Genomic DNA, 24,880 nt, shown 5'->3' on the forward strand with positions numbered 1-24,880 from the left:
GTATACCAGTATTAAAAATTGTGGGTGCACATAACCCCCATATATTCTTTGAATTCCCAGTGAGACAATGGCACTGTATAGCAGTAGCAAAAATTGTGGGTGCACATAACCCCCATATATTCTTTGAATTCCCAGTCAGACAATGGCACTGTATACCAGTATTAAAAATTGTGGGTGCACATAACCCCCATATATTCTTTGAATTCCCAGTGAGACAATGGAACTGTATAGCAGTAGCAAAAATTGTGGGTGCACGTAACCCCCATATATTCTTTGAATTCCCAGTCAGACAATGGCACTATATACCAGTAGTAAAAATTGTGGGTGCACATAACCCCAATATATTCTTTGAATTCCCAGTGAGACAATGGCACTGTATACCAGTAGTAAAAATTGTGGGTGCACATAACCCCAATATATTCTTTGAATTCCCAGTCAGACAATGGCACTGTATACCAGTATTAAAAATTGTGGGTGCACATAACCCCCATATATTCTTTGAATTCCCAGTCAGACAATGGCACTATATACCAGTATTAAAAATTGTGGGTGCACATAACCCCAATATATTCTTTGAATTCCCAGTCAGACAATGGCACTGTATACCAGTATTAAAAATTGTGGGTGCACATAACCCCCATATATTCTTTGAATTCCCAGTCAGACAATGGCACTGTATACCAGTAGTAAAAATTGTGGGTGCACATAACCCCAATATATTCTTTGAATTCCCAGTCAGACAATGGCACTGTATACCAGTATTAAAAATTGTGGGTGCACATAACCCCCATATATTCTTTGAATTCCCAGTCAGACAATGGCACTGTATACCAGTATTAAAAATTGTGGGTGCACATAACCCCCATATATTCTTTGAATTCCCAGTCAGACAATGGCACTATATACCAGTAGTAAAAATTGTGGGTGCACATAACCCCAATATATTCTTTGAATTCCCAGTGAGACAATGGCACTGTATACCAGTATTAAAAATTGTGGGTGCACATAACCCCCATATATTCTTTGAATTCCCAGTCAGACAATGGAACTGTATAGCAGTATTAAAAATTGTGGGTGCACGTAACCCCCATATATTCTTTGAATTCCCAGTCAGACAATGGCACTGTATACCAGTATTAAAAATTGTGGGTGCACATAACCCCCATATATTCTTTGAATTCCCAGTGAGACAATGGAACTGTATAGCAGTATTAAAAATTGTGGGTGCACGTAACCCCCATATATTCTTTGAATTCCCAGTCAGACAATGGCACTGTATACCAGTATTAAAAATTGTGGGTGCACGTAACCCCCATATATTCTTTGAATTCCCAGTCAGACAATGGCACTGTATACCAGTATTAAAAATTGTGGGTGCACGTAACCCCCATATATTCTTTGAATTCCCAGTCAGACAATGGCACTGTATACCAGTATTAAAAATTGTGGGTGCACATAACCCCAATATATTCTTTGAATTCCCAGTGAGACAATGGCACTGTATAGCAGTAGCAAAAATTGTGGGTGCACGTCACCCCAATATATTCTTTGAATTCCCAGTCAGACAATGGCACTATAAACCAGTAGTAAAAATTGTGGGTGCACATAACCCCCATATATTCTTTGAATTCCCAGTCAGACAATGGCACTATATACCAGTAGCAAAAATTGTGGGTGTATATAGCCCCATTTCTATTGCTAGGGGACTTGCAGGGTATTTCTGAGGTGAAGGTGGGGGGGCACACCGTTGGAACGGGGATTTGGGGTGTATATATGGGGTATACGGGAATACACTGTCAGTGTGTTCCATTCAGGATCCTGGGAAAGCTGGGTTGCGGCGATTGAGCCCGTCAGTGCCACGTTACACTGACAAGCTTCTCCCTGGAATTGAAGTTATATGTAAGCCCAATATATTCTTTGAATTCCCAGTGAGACAATGGCACTATATGGCAGTAGCAAAAATAGTGGGTGTATATAGCCCCAATCCTATTGCTAGGGGACTTGCAGGGTATTTCTGGGGTGAAGGTGGGGGGGCACACCGTTGGAACGGGTATCGGGGGTATATATCGGGTATACGGGAATACACTGACAGTGTATTCCATTCAGGATCCTGGGAAAGCTGGGTTGCGGCGATTGAGCCCGTCAGTGCCACGTTACACTGACAAGCTTCTCCCTGGAATTTAGCTCTTATAAGAGCTGTTGGTTGTCTTCTCCTTCCTATCCTAGCCTGTCCCTGCCTACCCAGAATCTAACCCCTAGCTAACTGGACGGAAACCTCCGTCCTCGGTGAATTGCAAGCTCAGAATGACGCGAAGCTGGGTGGCGCTGTTCTTTTAAATTAGAGGTCACATGTTTTCGGCAGCCAATGGGTTTTGCCTACTTTTCTCAACGTCACCGGTGTCGTAGTTCCTGTCCCACCTACCCTGCGCTGTTATTGGAGCAAAAAAGGCGCCAGGGAAGGTGGGAGGGGAATCGAGTAATGGCGCACTTTACCACGCGGTGTTCGATTCGATTCGAACATGCCGAACAGCCTAATATCCGATCGAACATGAGTTCGATAGAACACTGTTCGCTCATCTCTACTACAGAGTAGGTTAGCGCTATATAAGCAAGGAAAATAATTTTACCAATGGCTTATTTATTTATTGCTCAGTATTTTTTGGACATTCAAATTTCCTTTGTATAAACCTTTATGAAAATTAGGGGCTGAGGGAGGGTAAATACTCATCGGGGGAAGTACTATTCACTTACAGCACTGAGGTCCTGGTTTCGAATTCAAGCAAGGGCAACATCTTCATGCAGTTTGTATGTTTTCCCCATGTTTGTGTGGGTTTTTACCTACATGCAAATATACTGACAGGTAAATTTGCTTCCTGTAAAACAACTGACCTTTTTGGGTGTTGCGCCTGTGCAGCAGCCACTAACTCTTCTACCCCACAACACTCCCTTTGTTTAAAGGGATCCTATTAGAGATGAGCGAGTACTGTTCGGATCAGCTGATCCGAACAGCATGCTCGCATAGAAATGAATGGACGTAGCCGGCACGCGGGGGGTTAAGCGGCCGGTCGCCATCAAAGCGGAAGTACCAGGTGCATCCATTCATTTCTATGGAGCGTGCTGTTCGGATCGGCTGATCCGAACAGTACTCGCTCATCTCTAGATCCTATCATTAAAATGTTTTTTTTTTCTCACTAACACGTAGGAATTAAGGGCGTTCCAAATGCTGCAAGAGAACTCTCCAGCGACGCCTCTATCTTCTGGAACGGCCTCTCCCCGCGTCATCTTCCGGCTCTGGCTTCAAACTTCTACGCATGTGCAGTCAGCTCTGCCATCGGGCCTCGGGCAGAGCCGACTGCACATGGGTGCGGCCATTTTCTTTTGGCCGCTTACCCCAGCTTACTGCGTAAGCAGCCACAAGAAAATGTGCGCTTACTAGAGATGAGCGAACAGTGTTCTATCGAACACATGTTCGATCGGATATCAGGCTGTTCGATGTGTTCGATTCGAATCGAACATCACGTGGCAAACTCCAAAAAAATTTGATTCCCCTCCCACCTTCCCTGGCGCTTTTTTTGCACCAATAACAGAGCAGGGGAGGTGGGACAGGAACTACGACACCGGAGGCATCGAAAAAAATCGGAAAAAGTCATTGGCTGCCGAAATCAGGTGACCTCCATTTTAGACGAATAGTGGATTTCAAATCCGGGTCATATGAGAATATGAACTTTGTGACTAAGAGACAGGGATAGCTGTACAGGCAGGGATAGCTAGGGATAACCTTTATTTAGGTAGGAATGTTATTAAAAATAACTTTTTGGGGCTCTATCGGGTGTGTAATTGTGATTTTTGTGACATAAACTTTTTCCAATAGGAATGCATTGGACAGCGCTGATTGGCCAGAGTACGGAACTCGACCAATCAGCGCTGGCTCTACTGGAGAAGGCGGAGTCTAAGATCGCTCCACACCAGTCTCCATTCAGGTCCGACCTTAGACTCCGCCTCCTCCGGCAGAGCCAGCGCTGATTGGCCGAAGGCTGGCCAATGCATTCCTATGCGAATGCAGAGACTTAGCAGTGCTGAGCCAGTTCTGCTCAACTACACATCTGATGTAGCAGAGCCGAGTGTGCTCGGAACGGGCTCAGCACTGCTAAGTCTCTGCATTCGCATAGGAATGCATTGGCCAGCCTTCGGCCAATCAGCGCTGGCTGTGCCGGAGGAGGCGGAGTCTAAGGTCGGACCTGAATGGAGACTGGTGTGGAGCGATCTTAGACTCCGCCTCCTCCAGCAGAGCCAGCGCTGATTGGTCGAATTCCGTACTCTGGCCAATCAGCGCTGGACAATGCATTTCTAAGGGGAAAAGTTAGCTTGCGAAAATCGCAAGCTGATAGGGATTTCCATTAAATAAAGTGACTTTTATGCCCCCAGACATGCTTCCCCTGCTGTCCCAGTGTCATTCCAGGGTGTTGGTATCATTTCCTGGGGTGTCATAGTGGACTTGGTGACTCTCCAGACACGGATTTGGGTTTCCCCCTTAACGAGTATATGTTCCCCATAGACTATAATGGGGTTCGAAACCCGTTCGAACACACGAACAGTGAGCGGCTGTTCGAATCGAATTTCGAACCTCGAACATTTTAGTGTTCGCTCATCTCTAGCGCTTACACCAGGAGGGAATGCGCAGTTGGCTCTGCCCGAGGCCCAATGGTAGAACCGACTGCGCATCCCTAGAAGTCTGAAGCCAGGTGCAGGGAGAGGCCATTCCAGAAGGACATTTAAGCGTTGCTGGAGAGTTCTCTTGCAGCATTAGGGACACCCCCAGTGCTACGAGAGAACTCATTTACATACCGAAGAAAACCGGGATTTCTACCTAACAGTAGTACGGAGAAGACATCTAAAGGTAGGAGAAGAATAGCCTTTCTTAAGACTATTCCTAAGTGTTAGTCAGAAAAAAAAAACATTTTAATGATAGGATCCCTTTAAAGTTCCTTGGTGAGAAATGCTCATTACAAATGCTTGTCACCGTCACTGCCTTGTCTGCCGGGGCCACAGTGTCGGAAGCCGATGGGGGTCACTGATTAGTCGATGATAAGGAACCAATGACTTATGTGAGTTGACTCCGTGGCCCAAACACGTGAAGGAAAGGGGACCCTCAGAGGGCAATAAAGCGCCACAGGGGGAAGAACAGGTAAGTATATATATATTTCTATACATCGCTCCACCCCGCCTCCACATCTCAATACCCCCAAGGGTTGCTCCATATCCTGGACAGTCCCTTCTAAAGCCTGAAGAGCAGCACACCCTCACTGTTGAAGGAACAGTACATCATTCATTTATTCTAAAGGAACAAATTGGATGTACATGTTGCCATGTGGGAAAACGAAGAGTTCCCAATATGTTTTTTGTGAAATCACTCCTGCATCTTTTAATCTTGGAGCACTTTATTCTACCATCATTAGTAATGTATCGTCTTCCTGCCTTTTGTGTGGTTTTGTGCTGCTCTCAGACACCAGCCTCTTGCATCATCTTCTCATTCTTGACTCTGCTGCTCCCCATCTTACTCACTCCAGAAAAACAATGCGATTAATTTTCTCCAGCGCAATCATGCATAGATTTAATAAGCATCCAAAGGTATGATCAGTGTGTGCCGTGCATGCCAAATTAATCCTCTCCTGACTTTTTTCCTCTTTGAATCTTAATGAATTGAAGAAAAAAAATGTTTATTAAAGTGAGAACAGGGGAGGCTCAGGCTCCACATCTTTGGTTCAAAAGTTCACTCCGTTCCCCAAAGGCTCATCTGAGGGAAGGGAGAGTGTGCGCGCATCTGTTTTTCTCTTTAAAGGAAAGGAAAAACCAGGGTCCTATTTACTAAACACTGCCTTTCATGTTCACATTTCCTGGATAGACCTGGAAGAGGCTCTCCGACAGTAGACAGTTGAAGGATGGGGAAGCAAACCCCGGCATGGGACAGTTTCAGGTGCAGGAACCACTAGTGGAATTGCTCTCTATGACCTTCATGAACAATTGGTAAAAATAGGTTATAATTAGAGATGAGCGAACACTAAAATGTTCGAGGTTCGAAATTCGATTCGAACAGCCGCTCACTGTTCGAGTGTTCGAATGGGTTTCGAACCCCATTATAGTCTATGGGGAACATAAACTCGTTAAGGGGGAAACCCAAATTCGTGTCTGGAGGGTCACCAAGTCCACTATGACACCCCAGGAAATGATACCAACACCCTGGAATGACACTGGGACAGCAGGGGAAGCATGTCTGGGGGCATAAAAGTCACTTTATTTCATGGAAATCCCTGTCAGTTTGCGATTTTCGCAAGCTAACTTTTCCCCATAGAAATGCATTGGCCAGTGCTGATTGGCCAGAGTACGGAACTCGACCAATCAGCGCTGGCTCTGCTGGAGGAGGCGGAGTCTAAGATAGCTCCACACCAGTCTCCATTCAGGTCCGACCTTAGACTCCGCCTCCTCCGGCAGAGCCAGCGCTGATTGGCCGAAGGCTGGCCAATGCATTCCTATGCGAATGCAGACTTAGCAGTGCTGAGTCAGTTTTGCTCAACTACACATCTGATGCACACTCGGCACTGCTACATCAGATGTAGCAATCTGATGTAGCAGAGCCGAGGGTGCACTAGAACCCCTGTGCAAACTCAGTTCACGCTAATAGAATGCATTGGCCAGCGCTGATTGGCGAATGCATTCTATTAGCCCGATGAAGTAGAGCTGAATGTGTGTGCTAAGCACACTCATTCAGCACTGCTTCATCACGCCAATACAATGCATTAGCCAGTGCTGATTGGCCAGAGTACGGAATTCGGCCAATCAGCGCTGGCCAATGCATTCTATTAGCCCGATGAAGTAGAGCTGAATGTGTGTGCTAAGCACACACATTCAGCACTGCTTCATCACGCAAATACAATGCATTAGCCAGTGCTGATTGGCCAGAGTACGGAATTCGGCCAATCAGCGCTGGCTCTGCTGGAGGAGGCGGAGTCTAAGGTCGGACCTGAATGGAGACTGGTGTGGAGCGATCTTAGACTCCGCCTCCTCCAGCAGAGCCAGCGCTGATTGGCCGAATTCCGTACTCTGGCCAATCAGCGCTGGCCAATGCATTCTATTAGCTTGATGAAGCAGAGTGTGCACAAGGGTTCAAGCGCACCCTCGGCTCTGATGTAGCAGAGCTGAGGCTGCACAAGGGTTCAAGCGCACCCTCGGCTCTGATGTAGGAGAGCCGAGGGTGCACTTGAACCCTTGTGCACCCTCAGCTCTGCTACATCAGAGCCGAGGGTGCGCTTGAACCCTTGTGCACACTCTGCTTCATCAAGCTAATAGAATGCATTGGCCAGCGCTGATTGGCCAATGTATTCTATTAGCCTGATGAAGTAGAGCTGAATGTGTGTGCTAAGCACACACATTCAGCTCTACTTCATCGGGCTAATAGAATGCATTGGCCAGCGCTGATTGGCCAGAGTACGGAACTCGACCAATCAGCGCTGGCTCTGCTGGAGGAGGCGGAGTCTAAGATCGCTCCACACCAGTCTCCATTCAGGTCCGACATTAGACTCCGCCTCCTCCAGCAGAGCCAGCGCTGATTGGCCGAATTCCGTACTCTGGCCAATCAGCACTGGCTAATGCATTGTATTGGCGTGATGAAGCAGTGCTGAATGTGTGTGCTTAGCACACACATTCAGCTCTACTTCATCGGGCTAATAGAATGCATTGGCCAATCAGCGCTGGCCAATGCATTCTATTAGCGTGAACTGAGTTTGCACAGGGGTTCTAGTGCACCCTCGGCTCTGCTACATCAGATTGCTACATCTGATGTAGCAGTGCCGAGTGTGCATCAGATGTGTAGTTGAGCAAAACTGACTCAGCACTGCTAAGTCTGCATTCGCATAGGAATGCATTGGCCAGCCTTCGGCCAATCAGCGCTGGCTCTGCCGGAGGAGGCGGAGTCTAAGGTCGGACCTGAATGGAGACTGGTGTGGAGCGATCTTAGACTCCGCCTCCTCCAGCAGAGCCAGCGCTGATTGGTCGAGTTCCGTACTCTGGCCAATCAGCGCTGGCCAATGCATTCTATTAGCCCGATGAAGTAGAGCTGAATGTGTGTGCTTAGCACACACATTCAGCTCTACTTCATCAGGCTAATAGAATACATTGGCCAATCAGCGCTGGCCAATGCATTCTATTAGCTTGATGAAGCAGAGTGTGCACAAGGGTTCAAGCGCACCCTCGGCTCTGATGTAGCAGAGCTGAGGGTGCACAAGGGTTCAAGTGCACCCTCGGCTCTCCTACATCAGAGCCGAGGGTGCGCTTGAACCCTTGTGCAGCCTCGGCTCTGCTACATCAGAGCCGAGGGTGCGCTTGAACCCTTGTGCACACTCTGCTTCATCAAGCTAATAGAATGCATTGGCCAGCACTGATTGGCCAGAGTACGGAATTCGGCCAATCAGCGCTGGCCAATGCATCCCTATGGGAAAAAGTTTATCTCACAAAAATCACAATTACACACCCGATAGAGCCCCAAAAAGTTATTTTTAATAACATTCCCCCCTAAATAAAGGTTATCCCTAGCTATCCCTGCCTGTACAGCTATCCCTGTCTCATAGTCACAAAGTTCACATTCTCATATGACCCGGATTTGAAATCCACTATTCGTCTAAAATGGAGGTCACCTGATTTCGGCAGCCAATGACTTTTTCCAATTTTTTTCAATGCCCCCGGTGTCGTAGTTCCTGTCCCACCTCCCCTGCGCTGTTATTGGTGCAAAAAAGGCGCCAGGGAAGGTGGGAGGGGAATCGAATTTTGGCGCACTTTACCACGTGGTGTTCGATTCGATTCGAACATGGCGAACACCCTGATATCCGATCGAACATGTGTTCGATAGAACACTGTTCGCTCATCTCTAGTTATAATGTCTATACAGTACAGACCAAAAGTTTGGACACACCTTCTCATTCAAAGAGTTTTCTGTATTTTCATGACTATGAAAATTGTAGATTCACACTGAAGGCATCAAAACTGTGAATTAACACATATGAAATTATGCAAAATAAAGAAAAAGTTTTTTGGCGCTGGATATTTTATTACTTTTGACACATATGAAATTATATACTTAACAAAAAAGTGTGAAACAACTGAAAATATGTCTTATATTCTAGGTTCTTCAAAGGAGCCACCTTTTGCTTTGATTACTGCTTTGCACACTCTTGGCATTCTCTTGAAGGAGCTTCAAGAGGTAGTCACCTGAAATGGTTTTCACTTCACAGGTGTGCCCTCTCAGGTTTAATAAGTTGGATTTCTTGCCTTATAAATGGGGTTGGGACCATCAGTTGTGTTGTGCAGAAGTCAGGTGGATACACAGCTGATAGTCCTACTGAATAGACTGTTAGAATTTGTATTACGGCAAGAAAAAAAGTAGGTAAGTAAAGAAAAACGAGTGGCCATCATTACTTTAAGAAATTAAGGTCAGTCAGTCCGAAAAATTGGGAAAACTTTGAAAGTGTCCCCAAGTGCAGTTGCAAAAACCATCAAGTGCTACAAAGAAACTGGCTCACATGAGGACCGCCCCAGGAAAGGAAGACCAAGAGTCACCTCTGCTGCGGAGGATAAGTTCATCTGAGTCACCAGCCTCAGAAATCGTAGATTACAGCAGTTCAGATTAGAGACAAGGTCAATGCCACACAGAGTTCTAGAATCAGACACATCTACAACAATTTTTAAGAGAACACTTTGTGCAGCAGCCGGCCTTCATAGTAAAATAGCTGCTAGAAAACCACTGCTAAGGACAGGCAACAAGCAGAAGAGACTTGTTTAGGCTAAAGAACACAAGGAATGGACATTAGACCAGTGGAAATCTGTGCTTTGGTCTGATAAGTCCAAATTTGAGATCTTTGGTTCCAACCACCGTGTCTTTGTGCGACGCAGAAAAGGTGAACGGATGGACTCTACATGCCTGGTTCCCACTGTGAAGCATGGAGGAGGAGGTGTGATGGTGTGGTGACACTGTTGGGGATTTATTAAAAAATGAAGGCATACTGAACCAGCATGGCTACCACAGCATTTTGCAGCGGCATGCTATTCCATCCGGTTGCGTTCCATCAATTATTTTTCAACAGGACAATGACCCCAAACACACCTCCAGGCTGTGTAAGAGCTATTTGACCAAGAAGAAGAGTGATGGGGTGCTACGTCAGATGACCTGGCCTCCACAGTCACCAGACCTGAACCCAATCGAGATGGTTTGGGGTGAGCTGGACCGCAGAGTGAAAGCAAAAGGGCCAACAAGTGCTAAGCATCTCTGGGAACTCCTTCAAGACTGTTGGAACAACATTTCCGGTGACTTCATCTTGAAGCTCATCAAGAGAATGCCAAGAGTGTGCAAAGCAGTAATCAAAGCAACAGGTGGCTACTTTGAAGAACCTAGAATATAAGACATATTTTCAGTTGTTTCTTTTTTGTTAAGTGTATAATTCCACATGTGTTAATTCATAGTTTCGATGTCTTCAGTGTGAATCTACAAATTTCATAGTCATGAAAATAAAGAAAACTCTTTGAATGAGAAGGCGTGTCCAAACCTTTGGTCTGTACTGTACATCATCCTAGGGTTACTAGTGTAGCATAATGCCAGCTGTTTTAAAGTTGTATTCTAGCTAAACACTTTACAATTGGAAGCTATAATATCAAGAGATCCACTCTCCTATACTGTAAGTCATTGTGTATCTAGGTAAATATAAGGAACTTCCACTACACTCTTTACTCCATTTCACTGTTTTCATTTTTTTTATGTTCATTCCTGGTTACCAAGACATTTAAGTAGTTCTAGTTCAGATTAGGGCTTTCTGACCTGAGAAGATGTACAAATGATCTGCTTAATTGCAGAGGTTCTCAGGTATGCCCAGTAAACATGGTGGCAATATCACAGGCACAAGCCAAAGGAATCCTTGACAAAAAGACTATTTTAATTGGTCAACTATTCATACTTGCAAGGAAATTCTGACCTTGTGATGTTTTGTTCCTTCTTTTTCTGGGTTATCTACATTTTGTATCTGCAAACAACTGACTGCTCTCAATCTTGGTGCCCACAACTTGCATCTTTTGAAAGAATGAAAGAAACCCTCTATTAAATTGTTACAGGCCAAGCAGAACCAACAGGAAATTAAGTGGCAAATCACTTTTTCCAGGGCAGCTGTCACTTCCTGCTACCAATTGACAGGATGGATGGGTATAACCCAATATTTCAGGACAGTTTATATTCCAAGTAGTAACACAGTGTGACTCCTCTGCTCTCCTAGGAGTCCTACACACAGCTGTATAACAGAGCCATATTCTGTTATATACTGCACCTCCATCTGGCTTTTATTTTCTATGTTCCTATAATATTTTTTTGTAGACATGTGCCTATAGGAAATCCTTAAGGATGGGTGCCTGCTAAAGGCTTGTTCTAGAAATACTCTGCAGTTATTTTTTATATATGTTTGTAGACATGCATTTAAAGATACATATTGTGGTGGAAAATTTAGAAAAATGTGAGAATTCCAGCATACAGATCCCATAGCTATGAAGCAGATGGATTCCTGGAAAGCAGGAAATAACATGTGGTGGAATACTAAAGAGGTTAAAAGAAGAGTGCAGTTTCCTTTTTAATAGTGCAGTAAATTGGCTACTGCTCTGATCACATTACTACTGTGCCATGACCCCTCCATCCCAATAAAAAAAATCTCTAAATAAAGGCATATTTATCCTTTAGGACGAGGCCTATGATTGAGTCCTTTTTTTTTTTTTTATTTCCCTTTTATAATAACTATATTCTTATAGCCGAAACTTTTCTTTTTCTATCAACATAGCAGATTGAGGGCTTGTGCTCTCCTGGATGAGTTGTATTTTTCAGTGGAACCATTGCAGAGTGCAGATGACTTATTGATTTAACTTTTACTAACTGGTATTCCACCATTGTTTTTTTTTGCATTCAGTTACTTTTTATTACATTTTTTTTGGTGTGATGAGAAAAAAATATATTTATGGTGTTTACTGTACAGGTTGTACGGGTTGTTTCAGGTGTGGTGATACCAAATATTTCTTTATTTTAATTTTTGCAACACAGTGGATGCCACAGAAGATACGGATACAAATCCATAGATGCTATGGTCACATTTGACGGTGGCACCTAAGAGGTTATCACTAACTGTAGCCATTTTAGTGGGAGCCCTGTTATAAGTTTCCTCTGCAGACCTCATGTGCCAGTACAAACAAATTGACATACATGTACGGCATTCTGCATGAAGTACTCCTCATAGATGACATACATGTACGGCATTCTGCATTAACTGCTCCTCATAGATGACATACCTGTATGAAATTGTTCATTAAGAGGTTAAAATACCTACTGCGCTCCTTTTTTTTTTAATCTTTCTGGCGTGGTTCCTCTGATTCCCGCTACATGGTCCATTTCAGATTACAAAAGCACATGGAGCAGTCTGAGAACCTGGTGGACAATTTCCATGAAGGAAAGAGTGACTGATAAAAAGAAGGACACTATGTGGCTTCGCTATGCATTATGCATTTTTTTGTGCACTTCTTTTTGTGAATCAAAGTGCCGTGTAGTATATAACAGTATATTTATTGCCCTTCCTGTGCTTTGTTGAAGAATTGTGTACGTGCACTGAGGATCATTGTGAAGCAGCAGTGAACCCCTTAGTATAGTATACAGATGTTAAGGATTTCACCATATGATGAATGAATGAACATGCTGTTCATGCATAACAGTATTCATATGTGTCTAATACATAAATCGGGTAAATGTGGGATATTTAGACATATGGCCATATTTATTTTTGCTCTGGTCTGAAGAAAATAATGTAAAAAATTACACTGCTTTTTATTTTTTGTGGTCTGCATTATAGGTATTGATTCTTCTACTGGACATTATAGTTATTGTTTAAGTATAGTATTCAGAATTATATTTATAGATATAATGTATATTATGCATAATAATGTTTCCACATGTAAGAAAGGAGGTCCATTAGTGTCTGTGTAGTAGCACAGACTGCCATAGAGGGCTTCTACAACTTGCTGGCAATTGCCTGGATGTATGGGCCAGCAGTTAGTGATGCTTGTGCACTGCATCAGGACATATTGGTGACATGCACATGACTGACCTCATATAGTAAAATTTATCTGTAAGGCTGAAAATCAAATTGTCATTTAATGAGTACATGAACTTTTATATGACTGTTGTGACCCTTCTTCAATACTCTGCTGAAGGGCTATAGGTTACACACCACTGGTCTGTCCCCAATGTCGTGTAATGCTTATGTCCAGTATCAATGGAATAGATGAATGTCTATTAAGCATTTTCACTCGCCATACTTGGCATTGAAGCACCATTTCTAAGCCCCTATTTACATGTTCCAAATTTAATACAAATTTTCATCCCGATTTTCATATTCAGATCTGCATACATTTCTTCTTCAATGCATGTGAATGGGATTTTTGTAACCAAGTTTGCATGCTCCAGAAGAAGTCCAGGCAAATTTTTATCTGGAAAGGGGTAAAGAATCAACTATGAGATGAATGAGCATGTTCATTCTTCATGTTGATTCTGCTCAGAAAAGATGCAGATTAGCCCCATAAGATTCATGGGCCATCTGGCTTGAACTGGTCCACAGAGGTACAGGTTGGCCCCTGACTCATAGGTTTAGTGGGTGTGTAGCCCCCAGCCCCTGTGGTACAATACAAGCTCTGCACTATATATAGATTGGCTCCATACAGTATCTCATGCAACCTAAATGCTCATATAATAAACTGGGATTTAAAGTATTACCCAGTTTATTATATATAAATGCTTTGTGTGGCTGAGGTGATATCTAGGCACAAAGACAGGTTAACCACTAATCTCTGTCCTAGGCCCTGTATTCTTACTACCATTGCAGGGTCCCAACACCAATCATGTTGCTCACAGAACTAAAGCAATGGCAAATACTGGAATAAAAAATGGTATCTGGTATTATTTGCATTGATCTGTATAGTGGACCCCAGAATGAATTCCACTTGTGGACCCTAAGCCCTCCAGTCCGTCACTGCAGCCCATCATCTGGACATATATAGCAGAAACCTGTTTCTGATCTACTTGTAAAGACATGCCAGTACTGCTATTTACACTGTAAGGCCAAAATTAGGGTTCACACCAGATTTTAGACTGCTGAAGTAGTAAATTTTTGATCATTCATAAACCTGTGAACAGTCGCCGACCATCAACTAAAATTGGTCAGATTGGTTGTTTTGGATTTTTTGACTGTCAGCTATAACCATTTGTATATGAGCTGGACTATAAGACCTGTGGGCACATGTACCACTAACACTTCCCCATACACTGTGCCTCATTTCCTCCTTTCATCTCTTCTTTAGCATTGACCAACTTTCATCTGTTCTTTTTCCAAATGTTTGGGGTAAACGCATGAGTGTTTGTTTCAGACAAATGATGGTAGTGTATATGGCCAGCTTTAGAATAGTATTGTGTTGTACGCAACAGGCCGACAAGGTAGTAAACAATGATCGTGACAAAGGAAATCCTTTTTGAAATCCAGTGCATCACCATCCTCTAAGGAGTTAAATACCTGGATTGGATGTTAGTGCGAATAGTTTTTTGCTCTCAGTAACCCCCCTTCCCCCCTCATTGAGCACTCCGCTTCCCGTCCTGTAAATATGTAACGCTGCTGTCCCTTGCTCTTCGCCTTGCTGGGATTGTGCTGTTGATGTTGATGGCTGTAATCAGCCTTGTTGCTGTCTGTTTCCTCAGACTAATAGCAGAAAGATCAGAGCCGTGAGAGTTCAGGCAAAGGTTATCTTTCCCAGGTAGCACCTCGCCCTACCAGAATTAGATTTTTTACTCTATTAGATTAATGAAATTTCAATGAGCCTGGTGCCCCCTGAAGCTTTGTTAGGGAAACAAATGGCGATACTGGAGTGTGACAGCTTAGCGAGTTTCAAGAAGCTGAATACGTCTGTAGAACAATCCACTCAGCTTATACTACATTGATCTCCATTTAAGACTCACATTGGATTTTTACTTAGCTTCAATTGATTGATTGGAACATTTTTATTTTTTGTGTGTTATACTTGTATAAAGACCTTCTTTAGTTAAATATGCCAGGCTTGGCTTCTTGTGTAATTGGCGAGTTCACTCACAAATGGCATCTTATAATACAGCAGAGCTCTTCTTGTGGCACAACTTATTTCTAATAGAGCCTAATAGCAGAGTTTGTCGAGTGGTTATAGATGTGGTGAATGGCGTTACCTCTAAACACCAATGGCTCTCTTGGAATCCCAAGAATCTGCTTTTATGGGGAGACAATATTGTGCTAGACTGGAAAATGACATGAGTAGGGGTAAGTTCACACAGTGGAATTGGCAATGAGTTAGAGGTGGATCAGTAGATTTTTCAGCTATGATCGATCTTGAGGCAAATTCAGTCTGATAACTCCCATTGAAGTGAATGGGAGGCAGAAAAAACTGCCTGGCAAGTGTAGAATTTGCAAATTCATCTGGGTGAACATACCCTAAGAGTTCTCCAGTATTTTGAAGGCTAAAACTTAACACAGAGACACCAACCTGAGAGTGGCCTTTTGGGGAGTGGCTTACAGAAAAGTGTGTGACTAAATATATATAGAGAGTGGAGCAAACCATCCCCCACGTTTTGCCATCTCTGTTCACTATCTCATCACAGCCCCAGTTCCCACCCCACAGGAGCACAGTTTGCCCTCCCTCAACATTCACATCCTTTCACTCTGCCACAGCTCGCCATCATACATCCTCACAGTGCTACATTTCAGAATCCCACCCATAGTTTTCTATCACTCCCCCTCATACACTGTAGACCATCTCTCATCCAGATCACCAAATCTTGAGATCCCACCAACCACACCATTGCTCACCATATCTTCCCACAGCATCAATGTTCCCCACCAGTTACCATCCTCCCAGTTCCACAGCTTACTTTCCTGTACATTTTACAACAGTTTACCACTCCCCACATTTTACCATCCTACCCTCAGACATCACTATACCCCACAGTTTCACTATCCTTCACACTCCAGTTCACCGTAGTTTACCAATTTCCACAATTCTTCAAAGAATCTTGACAAACTCTGCCCAGGTAGAAATTTGTAGTCAGGTTGAAGAACCTTTTAAACAAGCAAATCCCACCTCTGCTTTTGTGTCAAGTGAGTAGAAGCCTTTTACAAAATTTAGTATAGGCACTACAGCCAACATAGCCTGCTGCCGCAACCATTGTCCACACGAATGGACGATCATCCTGTGGCCAGGTGAGGGAGTATAAAGCCAAAAGAGACTATCCCCCAAAAATGGGTGGTGAGTTGGCATAGCTTTATTCACAGTAGTTTCAAAGTTTCTGGGCACCACTGGATATCAGCACTATTTGCCTCTTTTACTTCTGTCCATCTAAGAGCTCCTTCACATCTGCGCCTGCTCCCGGTTTATACAGGTTTCTGTTTCCTGCCCAAAACTGGGCAGGAAACAGAAAACCTGCAGGCATTTTTCAAACCCATTCAAATGAATTCTTTTGAAAAGTGTCTGGCCGTGAGCGCCAGTGAGCATTTTATGCTGTCCGCGGAGAAATAGTTTTTTTTGTAACCGAACACAAAGTCGGACATGCAGGACTTTGTGTCCGGTTTAAAAAAAAAACAATTTTGCTGCAGAGAGCATAAAACACTCACCGGCGCTCACAGCCGGACCTGGTCTGACAGGTCTGCAAGCAGAAGACGGAAACCTGAGTATGGAGACCGAACGCTGGTGTGAACCCAGTGTCAGTAATTCTGTAATCGTTGTGGATGAAATATGGATGTTAATGAGGCTGTTCCATGATTTAATACATTTCTTCATACATTTTTTCAGTTGGAATAATTGTAAAAATTAATCATTCATCTATACTGCTGTTACATATTTGCTATTTTGTCCCCTGAAGTTCTTTTGTTCCTTCTTAAAACATCCACCTCATGTTTCTACTGCTAGGTTCTCCAATCTGCATCAAATGGTACACCAGAGTTGGAGTGACTCACGTTGTTGTGCAGGCCAGACAGTGAGAATCTGCCTGTAGATGTACTGGGAGAAAATAAAAGGAATACCAGGGGGTACCATAAGAAAAATGTATTAGCAATATTGTAACATAGAAACCTTTTTTTAAAACTGATTCCAATTCAGAAATTGTTTTGTCTGATAAATGTATTATTTATTCATGGGAACAACTCTTGGCTGCACGTAACATCCTCTGGAAGTATTAACTGATTTCTGAAATGGTTTCACTCTTCTAAATGACTGTCTAGTTATTACAACACTTTGTAAGTACTTGTTCCCTTGTAGAAAATTGCAGAAAAGAGAAAAGTTAATTTTTATATTATGTGACACTGACTAGTGGTCTCACTCTGTTATGTGCAGGCTTGTAGGTCTAGCTTATACCCAATCTTAAATCTTAGTTATAAGCAACTTTTTATAAATTGATAGTGCATTTCAATATAGGAAACGTTAACGTATATATCTTCCTTCACCATGTATTAAGCTGTTCTGCTCCTTATCTTCAATTTGACTGCTTTGTTTACATTTTTATCTGTCTCTGTATTTAGCCTCACTCACACAGAGCTCTATGGCGAAGGGAGTGGTGGAGTACTAGGTTTTTTTTTACCAGCTGGTTAATTATAATTTCCTCATTCTGTGCACTGGTAAACTGTTATGTACAACCTGAAAGTGTTAAAAGAGTACAGTGTAGCAGCAATTATTCGAGTGTCTTTTTTGTTTTTAAACTCTTTTTTTTTTTTTTTTTAAAGATTTAAAAACAAAACAAAAACGAAACAACAAAGTAGGAAAACATATGTAGTGAACAATGAAAAGGTGGTGTACACCTAACAAAACAAAACAATCAGTAGTGTATACAGAACACAGTGTAGGGCAGGGATCTCAAACTCGCGGCCCGTGGGCCAACTGTGGCCCTCGGGACGATAATTTGCAGCCCCCGGCGGGCGCTGGGTGTTTAACTATGGCAGCCACCCGGGAGTCAGGCGGCCGCCATAGCTGCCGGGTGTCTACTGTCACAGTAGACACCCAGTGCTAATGCCTCCGGTCGACGCCCCCTTTTGCCTTTGATAAAAATTTGAATACAAAATGATCAAAGCAATAGCAATTCCCCAAAATGGTATAACTAAAAAGTACACCCGGCCCGCAAAAAAAAAAAAAAAGACTCCCTATGCATCCCTGTTTACGGAAGTATAAAAAAGTTATGGCTGTCAGAATATGGTGACTTTTAGAAAAAAAAAAATTGGGAAAACCTGATGCGGCCCAGCCTCACCCAGACTCTACCTCCAGCGGCCCCCAGGTAAATTGAGTTTGAGACCCCTGGTCTAGGGGATGCAGGACTACAAGGGGAAGGAGAGAGGAGGGGGAAGGGAGTGGGAACGGGGAAATAGGAGTCAAAAACCCTGTAAAGCGCAATAAGCATCCCAGGATGACCACACAGTATCATTTGAATAATCGTTTTTAGGGTATTATTTTTAAAGGCTATTCAGGTATATGTGGGGCTCTATCAGCATAATTTTGCTGATGGAGCCCCTTTAAATGCAGTATAATTATTTATGTTTGAATCTGAATATGATATTATATGACAAGATGACGCTTGCACCTGGGATCTCGGTGAAAATGGTCTTTTTGTGGTTGGTTAAAGCTAAAATCATATTTCCAGGATGGCATCAAGTAACCCATTAATGGCTGAGACAATAGTCCCACTCCAGCTGAGTTGAGCCAACTCCTTTTGGATGGAGACAATGGACCCTGAAGTGTCTGGTGCCAAAATATGATAAGTATTTCAATAGGGCCCATACAATAGATAAGGATGGTAGATAGATATTAATTAACATCACTGCCCCTTCCCTTTCTTAAAAAGGCAGAATGAACAAAGTGGTGCAAAAATGGGCCATGCTCCCAAGATGCGCCACATCTCCACCAGTTTTCTGCTGTAGAGAAAATAGTAAATTGCCAACAGTGTATCAGTTGTGTTCCTTTAAATGCTTCATTCTTAGTCCAAAAGTAGCAGTTGTGCTGTATTAAGTAAATATTTCATAGCAAAAGCATTGGGAAATTAAAGTAATAAATAATAGTAAATTAATCTGAGCAATTCTGCTAGAGGCTTACACCAGACATATACTGATATATTCTCATACAGTTAAAGTAACACAAAAAAGGACTTGGTTCAGAGACAGAAATGGATGTCTTAAAATTTGGTAACACCTGCATCCTGCGTCTTCTAGCTTTTTAGAGTGCCATGATAAAATGAAAACATACTGTGGAAGAAATCTGAAGAGCTCGGAAGGCAGCAAGGTTTTAAGAACATCAGGGAGTCCTTGCAAATTATTGTGATTTAGAGCTCTCCACACCTCTGTGGAATAATTGTTCCTCTATCTTTGCAGCCAGATGGCATTTGGTAAACACAGCCATTGAGGGCCTGTAACAGGAGGCCCGCAGGTGATCCTTCAGGGGCTTTGTTTGCTCTCACTCATATTATCTGTGCAATCGCTCTTCTCACAGAAAACCACATACATCTATGTCGTATTCCAGAAGCTGGGGTTCCGGATGATACCTTTCAAGTCACCTTTGTCATAGCAGTAAACACTCTTTGGGATAGAAGTATCTAGGCCAGAGCAGTGCGTACCCTTCAGAGGAGTCTAGCCTAACATAGCTTATTTTTTACACATACAGTAGAAATCTTGGTGCACAGTGATTTATTCAGTGACCGTCTATAGACTGAAATATATCATGAAGTGTATTTGTAACCCCTTCTCTGTGCAAATCTAAATAAACATATAGAACAGCCCTGTGTGATTGTGCAGGACCCTGTTCAAAATTCTCCAAATACTTGTGGCTTTAGTGAACAGCAGAAGAAACAATGAAGCAATATGGAGAGTGTCAGAGCTATGAGATATATTCCTAGACTGAGCTTCCTGTCTTTAGCAGGCAGGAAAATGCAGAGATGCAGACTTGTAGAAATCTGATTTATTCCTAAAGCTGTTTTATCCAACCAGTGTTGCACTGAACTAACCTAAAGCTTGTGGTGAATATATTTAAAGTATCTAATTCTATTTATGTATAGCTTCTCCCACTGTATTTATGAAGCATAGCCTCTCAAGTTTCCTGTAGCTAATGTTGTAGTTATGGGCTGGGGCTGAAGCTTATCCCCACCACACAGCAGTATGCAGTAAGGTCCTACCACACCTTAGTAGCAGCAATAGGTCACTAGAATGCAACATATTAGCCCTTTAATCAGTCTACAGTCTAGTGTGAATACTTCCTTATTTTCTATGAGATGTTGACTTTTAACTTGGAAATCAAATAAGTTATCGTTGAGTTCCTTAACTTTTAGACTTAAAGGGGTTGGCCATTTTCAGACCAATATTGAGAGACAAATGTTATGATTTGTATAATAAAAAGTTGTACAATTTTCCAATATACTTCTTGTATCAATTCCTCACAGTTTTCTAGATCTCTGCTTGCTGTCATTCATACTGTTACTTCTAGTGGATAAAACTCCGACCATGGTCATGTGATTTACGGTCCATGGTCATGTGATGGACACACAGATGCTGCTCGTTATAGTCACAGCACAGTATCAGACATCTGCCTGGTAATCAGCTGTGCTCCTGTGTGCTCATCACATGACCATGGACTGTAAATCACATGACCATGGTCAGATTTTTATCCACTACAGATAAGCAGAATGAATAACAACGAGCAGAGATCTAGAACACTGTGAGGAATTGATAGAAGTATATTAGAAAATTGTACAACTTTTTATTATACAAATTATAACATTTGTCTCTCAATATTGGTCTGAAAATGGCCAACCCCTTTAAATGGTCACTAGCTTTTCAATGAATCCTAAAAACATCAGTAGTACAGTTAAATACATCACAAAGTTTCTTTTATTAGAAGAATACTATTTTTGTTGTTATCAGACTGTTTTCACTCTGAAAATCTCTGCTATATCTCAGGTTGCACAAGTTTCTACAAGTCTTAGGGGAGGAGAGAACAGGAAATACAGGAGATAAGAGAAGACAGAAAACTTTTTATCATAACAATATTACTAAATTCACTTCATTGCAAGTTAGTACTTCTCTATTTATGTCCTACATGGACCTGGGGCTGTTTCCAAGTGGGAGGAGAGGTACTTATAAAGCATACTATACAGGGTTGAACTAGGGTGTCTAGGGCCCACCACTGGAATTGTTTCTAGGGGCCCACCGCCAGGACCCTGCAAATCAGCGGTACCGAGACACGACGGCTAAATGTAATAACATGTTCGGAGCCATGCTGCTCACGCACTATACCATGGGCACCACTGCACTACCTAAACCTACTGCTACATCTTGTATGGCAAGTGAACAGTACGGCTCCAAGAAATGTTACTATTACCTGTAGCCATGCTGTCTTGGAAACTGTTCTGCAGAGGTCCTGGCTGTTGTATAATCACAGATGTAATATTGATGGTCTATCCTAAGGACAGCCCATCAATATTACAGTAGAAACATGGATAAATCCTTTAAAATGGTTGTCCAGGAATTGGAGCAACTCAGTCCAGGAATTGGAGCAATTCATGTGCCAGGCGGGAGGTGTAAAATAAAAAAAGTATCGGGAAAATGCATCAAAAGCGCAATGAAATACACTGTGGAAAAAATACATTGTGATTCACTGGTATTTTTTTCCACAGGGTTTTTAGCTGAGTCTCGCTGTTGGGCCTCATCCTGATCATCTCAATATACTGTGTACTACACTATAAGGCCTAACAATATACTGTGTACTACACTGAGGGTCCATTCACATGGAGGAAAATGGTGAGGAATTTGGTCTGGAATTTCATCGCCGAAAAAAAAGCCTACCATTGATTTCAATGCTAGCAGAAAAAGGCATTGAAGTTAATGGAAGGCTTTTTTTCAGTGCTGAAATTCCACACCAAATTCACCGCCATTTTCCTCCATGTAAATGGTCACTAAGGCAAAGGCCCCATGTAGGAAAAACCCCGTCGGCAACGCATGAGTTTTTCCCACACCGCTTATTTCAGAAACTCCACAGAGGTTTCCTCTGAGGACCTTCTGCTTCCTTTATATCTATAGGGACACTACCGGTGTGTCTGTAGGCATAAGTGACATGCTGCGATTTCCAACACCACAACAGTTTTAGAAATTGCAGTGTGTCTGCTGCGTGTATTTTACTGCAATGTGTGGATGGGACTGCACACACTATATACCTACACACTCAGGCCTGGTTCACATCTGCGTTCGGTAATCCGTTCGGGGAGTCCGCATGGCCCCCCCTCAAACAGACTACCGAACGCATTAGCAAATGGTGTGCAGTGAAAGCACACGGATCCCATAGACTATAATGGGATCAGTGTGCTTTCCGTGCAGTGTCTGCAGAGAACATGCGGACAGAAAAGTATTTCATGATCTACTTTCCTGTCCACATGATTAGTGCGGACACCACACGGACCCCATTATAATCTATGGGGTCAGTGTGCTATCACTGCACACCACTTGCTAATGCTTTTGGTAATCCGTTCAGGGGGGTCCCCATGCGGACTCGCCGAACGGATTACCAAACACAGATGTGAACCAGGCCTTATACATATACTATATATACTTTCACATATACATTATAGCATATATACTCACACATATACATTTATATACATTCATATACCATATATATCATATATATACTTCTATGAATGTATGAATACTATATATACTCACATATATACATACACTCACTCATACACATTATTATAGTATACTGTATATGCTCACACATACCTGTATACAAACACACAATACTCACACTGTACACAAGACACATACTTTAAACAAATGCACACACATATATGCATATTAAATATACATATTTTACCAAAAGAATATACACACCTTTGTCAGAAGCGAAGCATCGGAGCAGACTGTCCCTGTCTTCCCCACATGCTCCGATGTGAGAGATGAGGCAATAGTTTATGAGGGGGAGGGGAGAAGTTCAGGCAGCAAGGACAGGGAAGAAAGCAGCGATCCCTACAGCAGATAAGAGAGAGGATTACAAGCGGCCATTAGCTAATGCTGAAGCTTTACCTGGTGTCCTCCTATATATATACTTTCCCTATATATCGTGAGGGCACCATGTACAGCTTCTACATCAGCTAATGGGGGCCCCTGTGTGTTGAGGCAAATGCATTGCTCAGGATCCCGTTCGGGCCCCTGAACAATACGTCTGCCATGGGTAAATGAGGAATTAACAGTTGGGGGCCCACCGGGGGATTCACCGATTCCCCTGTAGGCCAGTCCGACCCTGATACTATACTTACTGTGTGCAGTGTATGGCAGCTAGTCTCCACCCAACAGCTTGAAGAGAAAGGCAAAAGCATTTGGATCAGTTGGTATCATTGGATGCATGCAACCCTGCTTACAACTTTATTTTCTACTTTAGCATGTGAGCTTTCCATTCTTTGTCCCACATACAATACTATTGAATGTGTATGAGTTCTTGTACCAAAGTTTCAAGTCTCATTGTATTGTAGCCACAATGGACCTCACCTGTTTTTATGTGGATACAGGGAGCAACTGAATTATGTATGCTGTTATTCAAATGAGATATATAATACATCAACATCTAGAGGTAAGAGATGTTTTTTTTTGTTAAAGGGTCTCCATTTTGACTCATAATATAGTATAGTATAGTATAATAAGTATAGGGAGATGAGCTGTAGATTTGTCTGTATTAAGAAAATACTCCAGCAAACCTTTCTGACTATATGCTACAGCACAGGCGGTTTTTAAAGAGGACCTTTCACCATATCTGGGCACATGCAGTGTTACATACTGCCGGAAAGCTGACAGTGCGCTGAATTCAGCGCACTGTCGGCTTTCCCGATCTGTGCCCGGTGTGAAGAGCTTACGGCCCGGTACCGTAGCTCTTCTATGGTCAGAAGGGCGTTTCTGACCATTAGCCAGGAACGTCCTTCTGCCTCGCGGCGCCTATCGCGCTGTGCTGTGGAGCCGGGAGGAACGCCCCCTCCCTCTCCTGATAATGCTCGTCTATGGACAAGCTGTGTGAGCAGAGGGAGGGGGCGTTCCTCCCCGCTCCACAGCACAGCGCGATAGGCGCCGTGAGGCAGAAGGACGTTCCTGGCTAATGGTCAGAAACGCCCTTCTGACCATAGAAGAGCTACGGTACCGGGCCGTAAGCTCTTCACACTGGGCACAGATAGGGAAAGCCGACAGTGCGCTGAATTCAGCGCACTGTCAGCTTTCCGGCAGTATATAACACTGCCTGTGCCCGGATATGCTGAAAGGTCCTCTTTAAAGAATGATATAGAGACTCAATTGTATGCCTTGTGTGTACCTCCTTTCGGTTTTCTGCCATTTATGGATTTTATGCCATCTTGACACCATTTTTTCTCCTGATATCAGTCCCATAATGCAACCCACATTTCCCATATTGCCTATGCCTTTGCAGAGCGAAAGAGTCTTATCATACTACCATTGACCTCTCCAAAGACTGCAGATGACAGATCAGTGACCTTGAACTTCTGTCCCCTAAAACCTCATTGTCATGTACAAACCATCCTAGTATATGATCTCGGTTTGGCTGTCGGGTTAATTCACTATGCTAACTCAATCTTGCACTCACCTTTAACTCAGACTGCAAATTTAGCATAAAGTCCATGCACCCCAGATGCATGCTTCTACCACTACCTTAAAAATTTGCGTTCATAAAGTGTATACAAATATCCATTAAGTTGAATGATTTAATAACCAAAGTTTCAGTGCTT

General features: G+C 43.0%; 1 protein-coding gene across 1 annotated transcript in view; it reads left to right on the forward strand.

The window, feature by feature from the left end:
* The window catches only part of SKAP1 (src kinase associated phosphoprotein 1), a 303,171-nt gene that overhangs the window by 113,544 nt on the left and 164,747 nt on the right, over positions 1 to 24,880 (forward strand). The window lies entirely within an intron of this gene.

This window comes from Leptodactylus fuscus, chromosome 6 (assembly GCF_031893055.1).
Source record: "Leptodactylus fuscus isolate aLepFus1 chromosome 6, aLepFus1.hap2, whole genome shotgun sequence".
NCBI classification, from domain to species: domain Eukaryota; kingdom Metazoa; phylum Chordata; class Amphibia; order Anura; family Leptodactylidae; genus Leptodactylus; species Leptodactylus fuscus.